Below are 7,764 nucleotides of genomic sequence, written 5' to 3'. Positions count from 1 at the left end.
AAACTCAAAAGTCCTGATTTATTGGGCTGTTAGATAAAATCTGGCTTCTTCTGGATTTTTGAATCCATATTCATGGGCTGCACATCTTCAATATGTTGAGGAACAAAGGAAAATGTCAGATGATTTCAATCGGGTGTTTTTGTATTCTGCCGGATGATGCAACGTCTAACCCAACTATCAGAAAAACAAGGCAGTGGCTCTCTGTTTATTCCTGGCTTTCATTTAGGGAGCATGTTTTTAAAAGTAACATAATTTTAAATTTATCTCTTCAACTCCACCCCTGATAAATGTACCACTACATCTACCAAGAATTTAGGAACATTAATCCTCTCTTGTCAGACTTCCTCTCTAAACACATGTTGCAAAGAACTGCTAATTTCATATTCTTTCTGTTTAGTTTCATTTCTTCCTTCTTGAGATTTCTGTTTAAAAGAGCTTTTAACAGTCTTCAGTTGCATATGGTACATATGCTTATGGAATAGGCAAACCAGCTTGAGTAAAACAAGAATAAAAATAAACCACAGGGAACTAAACTCCAAACTTTTGGGGAGGTCTTCAGTGGTGTCGCTTTTTTTGTACACGTTAATTATTCCTGTTTGGAACCAGGAATAGAATCCTTCCAAAGACCCCAGATAAGAAAGACGGCATTGTTCTCCGGATCAAAGAGTCAAACTGGACCTATGAGTTCTAGAAAGTTCTTCATCTCATGAGATTTGCAGGCTCTTTTTCTGAACAAAATCCTTCAGTAAAACATGAGAATTACCGGATGTGCTTTGCTCAAGGATGAACTTGACAATTTCTTTTTGACGTTGTACTTTAAAAAGATAGACACTAAACATAACACGCCACATAGCAAGGAGTAAATCTCCCAAACCCAAATATTTAAATCTTAGCTACTCAAGAAGCCATGGAAATAAAATGGAATTTTCTAGTGAAATCCCTTTGGCATTGTCTTCCTGCTGAGTGTTTTCAAAACAGACCGAGAAGTCTATATCCTTAGGGATCACTTTCTCTAGTTGCTTTATATGTTTACACATGTTCAACTACTCATTGTATTGTCTATTATAAGAGAAAATTCATACCATGCATACTGTTTTGGGTCCAGGTGATTTAGCAGACTGGTCCAAGATGTGGGTGTAAGATGCATTACTGTCTGGATGATATTTCGGTCTGTGTAGGGAGAGGAGAGAAAAAGCATGAAAGAAAGGGGAAAAAATTTATGCTGAGTGGCTTCACTGATCTAAACGTGCCAACACAGATTTGGAGATCTGACAAAATCTCTGCTCTTTGCTGTTTGAATAAGAATTGGCCAGGAAATCAGTTGAAGAATATAGGGTATGCACAACGCAGGGAGGAAACAGAGCATCTGGAGCTTGTTCTCTGGAGTTGATAATCATGATACTGTGATAAGACAAGAATTTAAATAATATTTCACCTGTATGAGAGAAGTCACTATGTGCACCACTACTTTCCAATCAATTATAGACATGATTGAGGCTTCAAAGAGGAGACGGGACATTACCCATCAGGGAAGGACTTGCTATTTTAAGAGTGTGAAGGAACTGAGGAGGCCATGCCAGGAACAGAGAATGATGTAAATAAAAGGGGGAAAAATACAAATTATATGGCAGGAAGGCAACTTTCACTTGAATGTTAGTTTAATATCTAAGAGAAGGTTTGCAAACTCTGATGCTTTATGGGGCAAAAATGGTCACGTATGTGAGAGAAGCAAGCTGGGAGAGTATTTTCCTAAAGGTGCTCAGGTTTTAATAGAAATTTCGCTTACCAAAAAAGTAGAAATATTCTTGATTTCTTCAAAGAAAACAACTTCCCTTTTGTATTTTCTCTCCTCCCTTTCCTCTCTGTGACATGAACAATGAAGAATAATGATATTTTTCCTGTAACAAAGCAACAGTGTAGGCATGGGGACAAACCTCCACTGATGCTCGACCTCCCATCAGGAGATCATGAGAACCACAGAGAGACCGACCTGCTTGGGCTCCTATTCTGTCTATGAGGGACTGATGCTACTCAGTTCTGGCTGTTGTGACCCTCTCAGGAAAAGAAGCCATAAAGGCCAGAACTTGACCTTTTCCAGAGAAGCTTATATCTGAGTTTTAGCACAGAAGATCTCAATATCTTTATTGTTGGTTCAATCTTTTTTTTTTTTTAAACTGTGTAAGCCAAATAATGCATATCTAGAAGCAAGAATGCCCTCATCAGCCACCAAAGTGCAGCTTCTGATGTAGAAGAGAAGGGTGCCATAGGACTGCAAAAATAAGAACTTTTAGGAAATTAATGGAATTAATCTTCAGGTTTCAGTACGTGGTTCCAGATCCGGGCTCCTACACAGAGCACAGAGTTGATGCATTTGGTAAATGTTAAATCCATTCTATTTGCATAGCATGTTCTCTAAAGCATTTTCAGTTGGAACTGCCTTTGTATTTGAGAGTGAAAGAAGATTGTATTCCAGCAACCTGATCTTTCCTTCTGTGAAGAGGTTTCTTTCCAGGGGGTTGACAAGCACCTATCTTGGCCCTTCAGCACTTTTCCATGTGCTGACTAGCTTCCAGAAGCACAGATCACTTTTATTACAGCATGCAATATGTTTGATAATAAACTTTTAATCTCTATTTATTGGACTACACATATAAAACCATTACTTTCTGGGCTAACACCAATAACTTATCGGATGGTAAAGATAAAAAGTGGTTTCAGTAGGAAACTTTAAAGAGCATTTGATACTTGGAAGAAAAGAGTAATCACATCACGGAGTATTTATTTTCTCCTGTGTGCCTGGCATTATGATATTGATTGATGCTGCCTCCTATCCATCTCATATGTAAGCACTTTGTCTCTGTGTGTGTTTGGTGAGCTCTGAATAATTGTTTCCTTGGTGTTAGAGAAACAGATTTTACTGCCCGAGCAGAAAATATCTGATAATTGCAGGAGATTTCAGAAGGACAGCAAGAGGAGAAAAAAACCCCGAAGTTCTGATGCTGCAATATTTGAAGCTGACTGATGATTACCAGATAATTTATGAGTAGTTTGGCCTCATTTAAATATAGATTTGACAAATGGGGAGCATATTTTAATGCTAGATGGGAGATAAAATGCATATATTGCTTCATTTATGTTCCAATGTATTTTTACCTTTAATAGATCATTTGATATATAAACTAGCACTGTGAGCCCCGGTGGGAAAGTGGTGTGTTTGTGTGAATGTGTGTGTGTGTGTGTGTGTTTGTGTGTTTGTGTGTAGAAAGAGGGTTCAGGAATTCCTATCTCCATCTGGCACATAACTCACGGTGCTATTTTATATATCAAATGATCTAGTAAAAGTAAAAATATATTGGAAGATAATGAAGTATGATATTCCTTTTACCCCCCATCTAGCATTAAGGACTAGCTAGCTGAATTTGAAGGATGCAGCTTGTTGGTGGCCGAACTGAGCCTCCCAGCTTCCTAGCCACCGTGATTTCTATGACAATAATAAATATATTTGCCTCTCCAGTATTCATCATATGCTTCTCCCACTGTATATCTGCCAATGGTTTGAGTGGAATTATCCCCAATTCCTCATCAATCTAAAGTAATCTTTAGAAACAGACGCCCATGTCAAAGTGATGGGTTCAAGGGGAACACAGAGAGCTAAGTGAAGCCTATGGTCTTTGTTCTGAGATTGTGGGGAGAACAAGCTCTCTTTCATTCACGAAATAGAACTGAGAAAATGAGAGTGCACGTGGCGCTGGGAGCTGTTTGCAGACATCTTGAAGCCACACGTCTAGTCAGCCTCGAGATGAAGCTGACCTCTTGCAGGCTAAGAAGATATTGATGTAAGTATATATTCAAGCTACTGGATGAAGCCTTGAGTGACTTTCTATTTTTTTTTTAAAATAAACTCTATAGATTAAAAAAGTAAATTCAATCTTTTTGTAACTTAAGCCAATTTTGGTTGTGGTTTCTGTAATTCGTAACTGAAAGAACCCTAAATGATACACAAAGCTACATCTGGAGAAACCAAATTGTATACTCACTCTTTGTTTAGAGAGAACCTTTAGACTGAGTGAGAGATATTTACAAGCAACATGGGGTAAATTTTCTCAAGCTATTCCCAAATATTTTCAAAACCTTGATGCAGAGAAGAGGATAATGTACATGTGGAAGTTTTCTGGGGATTCTAGTTTAAAGAAGTGGGTCTGGGGACTGGTCCAGTGGCATAGTGATTGGACTCACTCTCTGCTTTGGCAGCCCAGGGTTTGCAGTTGCAGATCCTCGGCTTTGATCTACACACAACTCATCAAGCCATCCTGTGGTGGTGTCCCACATACAAAATAGATGGAGATTGGCATAGCTGTTAGCTCAAGGCCAATCTTCCTCACAAAAAAAAGAAGTGGGTTTGGATCCATGTATCAGATTGTGTAGAATATGGAATGGGAGACGGAGACATTTTCTTTGCTGCTTCTTGTAGCTCAGCACTGGTCTGGCTCCAGGGAATGGGACCTCTGTGAGCAATGAGGGATAATGCCCTGGGGGCACAGACACTGGCTCACTATGCAGACACCATCAGCCAGGGCAAAGGTGAGCCTTCTGCAAGTGACTGAGAGTGTGGCCATCAGCCCAGGGAGGTGGAGGCCTGGCAGCTAAATGAAAAGTACATTAAAGCTCTGACATGGTATGACGTATGTAGCAGACATATTGGTTTGTAAGTGTTTGTGGGTTTTTGGTGAGTCCTTTGTTGTGGGTTGTCAAGAAGTGTGAGGAGCCTGAGATTTTGCCTTACTTACAAGCTAACAAGTTAGCATGGCACAATTTTATGAATTACTTATAGAAGACATGAGATTCTTGGATCAAAGAGAAAATAATGTATTACTCACAGCATAACCATTAACATGAGCACCAGTTAACCTTGCTCCCACTTCCCATAGGGGCGATGCAGAGGGGCCCAGAGGATGTTGCACACACAGGGGGTTTGCTTCACACCTAAGGGATCCTGAGCTTAGGGAAACCAAATCTTTTATAGAGGGCAATAAACAAATCTTCCTTCAAAACTGGAGGGAGACACTATTTCTATCTTGTAAGACTGCTCACTATCCAAACATCCTTGAAAGCATAGTCCAAAGCAAAAAGGAAGACAGCATCTCTTCCAAAAGACATGCAGAATTGCAAGATACCCATGGAGCACTGTCTCCCAACAGAATTTTACAGTATTTTCTGGGATTCTCAGATCAAACAGTATATGTTGAACTATGAGTGTTTTCATATTAAAAAATGAGTCCATTAAAATTCAAAGAATAAAATAAATACCTATGAGTGCATGCTGATATAAATAAATGATTGAATAAATTAATATGAGGAAGAGAAGATACTCTGCCCTCAATGAGCGGGAGCATAACTCCGTACTTCTTAGGTGTGATCTAAGCTGTGGCTTCCTTCCAAAGTGTGCCGTATGGAAAGGGGAGGGATAGAAAAGTAAATCTATAGTGAATAAACCTGACACACACTACCTCAGCCAGGCGATAAAGGTCATCTCATGTGGAGAGTATGATGTACCCTGAATAGGATATGATGAAGTACTACTTTAACTGCTCCATCTTCCTCCCAGTCATCCGTGATCCCAGTCTTATCATGAGAAAAACAGTAGAACAATTTCAAAAGAAGGACATCCTACAAAACATTGTCAGTACTCCTCAAAAACTCTCAAAGTCGTCAAAAATTAGAAAAGTCTGAGAAACTGCCACAGCCAAGAGGTGCAAAAGCAGACATGATGACTAAATGTCATGTGGTATCCTGGATAGAATCATGGAACAACAAAAGAAAGTTAGGTTAAAACTAAGGAAATCGAAATGAATTATGGACTTTTGTTTATAATAATGTATCAGTATTATTTCATTAATTGTAACAAATGTATCATAATATAAGATGTTCATAATACGGGAAACTGGCTGTGGGGTATGTGAGAAGTCTCTGTGCTAGTTTCTCATTTTTTTCTCTAAATCTAAAACTGTTGTAAAAAATATAATGAGGCCTCCAAGGTCCCAGTAATTCTATTCCTAGGTATGTAACCAACAGAAATATGTACATATATTTACTTAACACATGTAAAACAATGTTTGTAGCATTACTAATCTTAATAGTTCCAAACTGCAAATAACTCAAAAGTTTTTAGTTGTATAAAGAGTACGTATACTGTGATATATTCACAGTGGTTCTCCATGCAACAATATGAATAAATAAACAACTGCATGTAACAGTGTATATAAACTTCACCAACTGTGCAAAGAAACCCATTTATAGAAAGAGTACATGCTATCTTATCCTATTTATTTATTCTTATTCTATTTATATAAAATCAAAATAAGGCAAGAGAGTGGGCACCCTTGGGAGGAAGTCACTGGGAGTGGGTATGAAACACCTTGGGTCTGGAAGTGCTGGAAGTGGTAATGTTCTTTTTCTTGAACTGGGTGCTGGTTCCAAGAGTGTTCAGTTTATGAAACTTCATCAAGGTGTCCTTTCATGATTTGTGTGTTTTTTTAATTTTTTTTTTGGTGAGGAAGACAGGCCCTGAGCTAACATCCATTGCCAATCTTCCTCTTTTTGCTTGAGGAAGATGGCTTCTGAGCTAACATCTGTGGCAATCTTCCTCTATTTTGTATGTGAGATGCCACCACAGCATGGCTTGATGAGCAGTGTGTAGGTCTGCACCCAGGATCTGAACCTGTAGATCCTGGGCCACCAAAGTGGAGCATGGAAACTAAACTGCTATGTCACCAGGCAAGTCCCTTGTGAACTTTTTTATTTGTATGTTATATTATAATGAATTTTTCTTCTTAAACAATTTTTGAATCACACTCACAGGCTGTTGAAACATGGTTACGTGGCATTCATGAACAGATGCTCTGAAATGAGAAGCTTTTAGACAATTAAGTTCTCCAAAGACGTGTTAGAGTAAACGAGGCTCAGATCAAGAAAGAAAAAAAGGGAAAAGTAACTTCAGGAATAACATGGGCAATTGTCTTGTCTTTTGAGTTGAAATCCTAATTTTAGCTTTAATTCCCTGAAATGAGGGATGGGGTATGACAGCAAATAGAGTAAGAGAAAATGAAGTGACAAATGATTATATTTGTTGGTACAGGATTGAAAAAGTTTTGGAAAAATGAATGAATGCATTGCGTCTTTCTTCTAAGAGGATAATGGGATTCTAGGAGTACTTCCTCTCATAAATGTCAGAAGGTTCCCTTGCAGCATCAACCAAATGGTGTATCACCATTATTCAGTCCATGTGCCTTCTTAAGCCTACTGGTAATAAATGAACAAGGATCATGATAATATCTGTTAATGAGTGCTTATTCAGAGGGGTAGTATAAAACATGAACTCTTGAGCAAGATTGCCTGAGTTCAGATCCTGCTTCCACTACTTATTAGCTGTGTGAACTTGGACATGTCGTGTAACATCTCTGTGCCTCATTTCTTCCCTTGAAGGACTTGAATACCATTAGTAACATCTTTATACCTTATACCAATCCTTTATAAGGATTAAATGTAAGCTGTCTTTGTGTATTAGCTGCAATCATCTATCAAGCCCTAAAAATTAATTAATTAAATCATTGAATAAACATACAAGGAAGACATTTTTTACTATCATTTCATAACAGAGAAAGCTGAGATTAGAGGCCTTAAATGACTTGTCTAAGGTGACACAGTTTGTAATAGCGGAACAGAGTTTCAACTTCAAATTTGCATTCTTCCCCCTCCCCAGTCCCT

The sequence above is a fragment of the Equus quagga genome, chromosome 20 (assembly GCF_021613505.1).
Source record: "Equus quagga isolate Etosha38 chromosome 20, UCLA_HA_Equagga_1.0, whole genome shotgun sequence".
Taxonomy (NCBI): domain Eukaryota; kingdom Metazoa; phylum Chordata; class Mammalia; order Perissodactyla; family Equidae; genus Equus; species Equus quagga.
The sequence above is the reverse complement of the archived record's forward strand: the minus strand, read 5'-3'. Positions refer to the sequence as shown.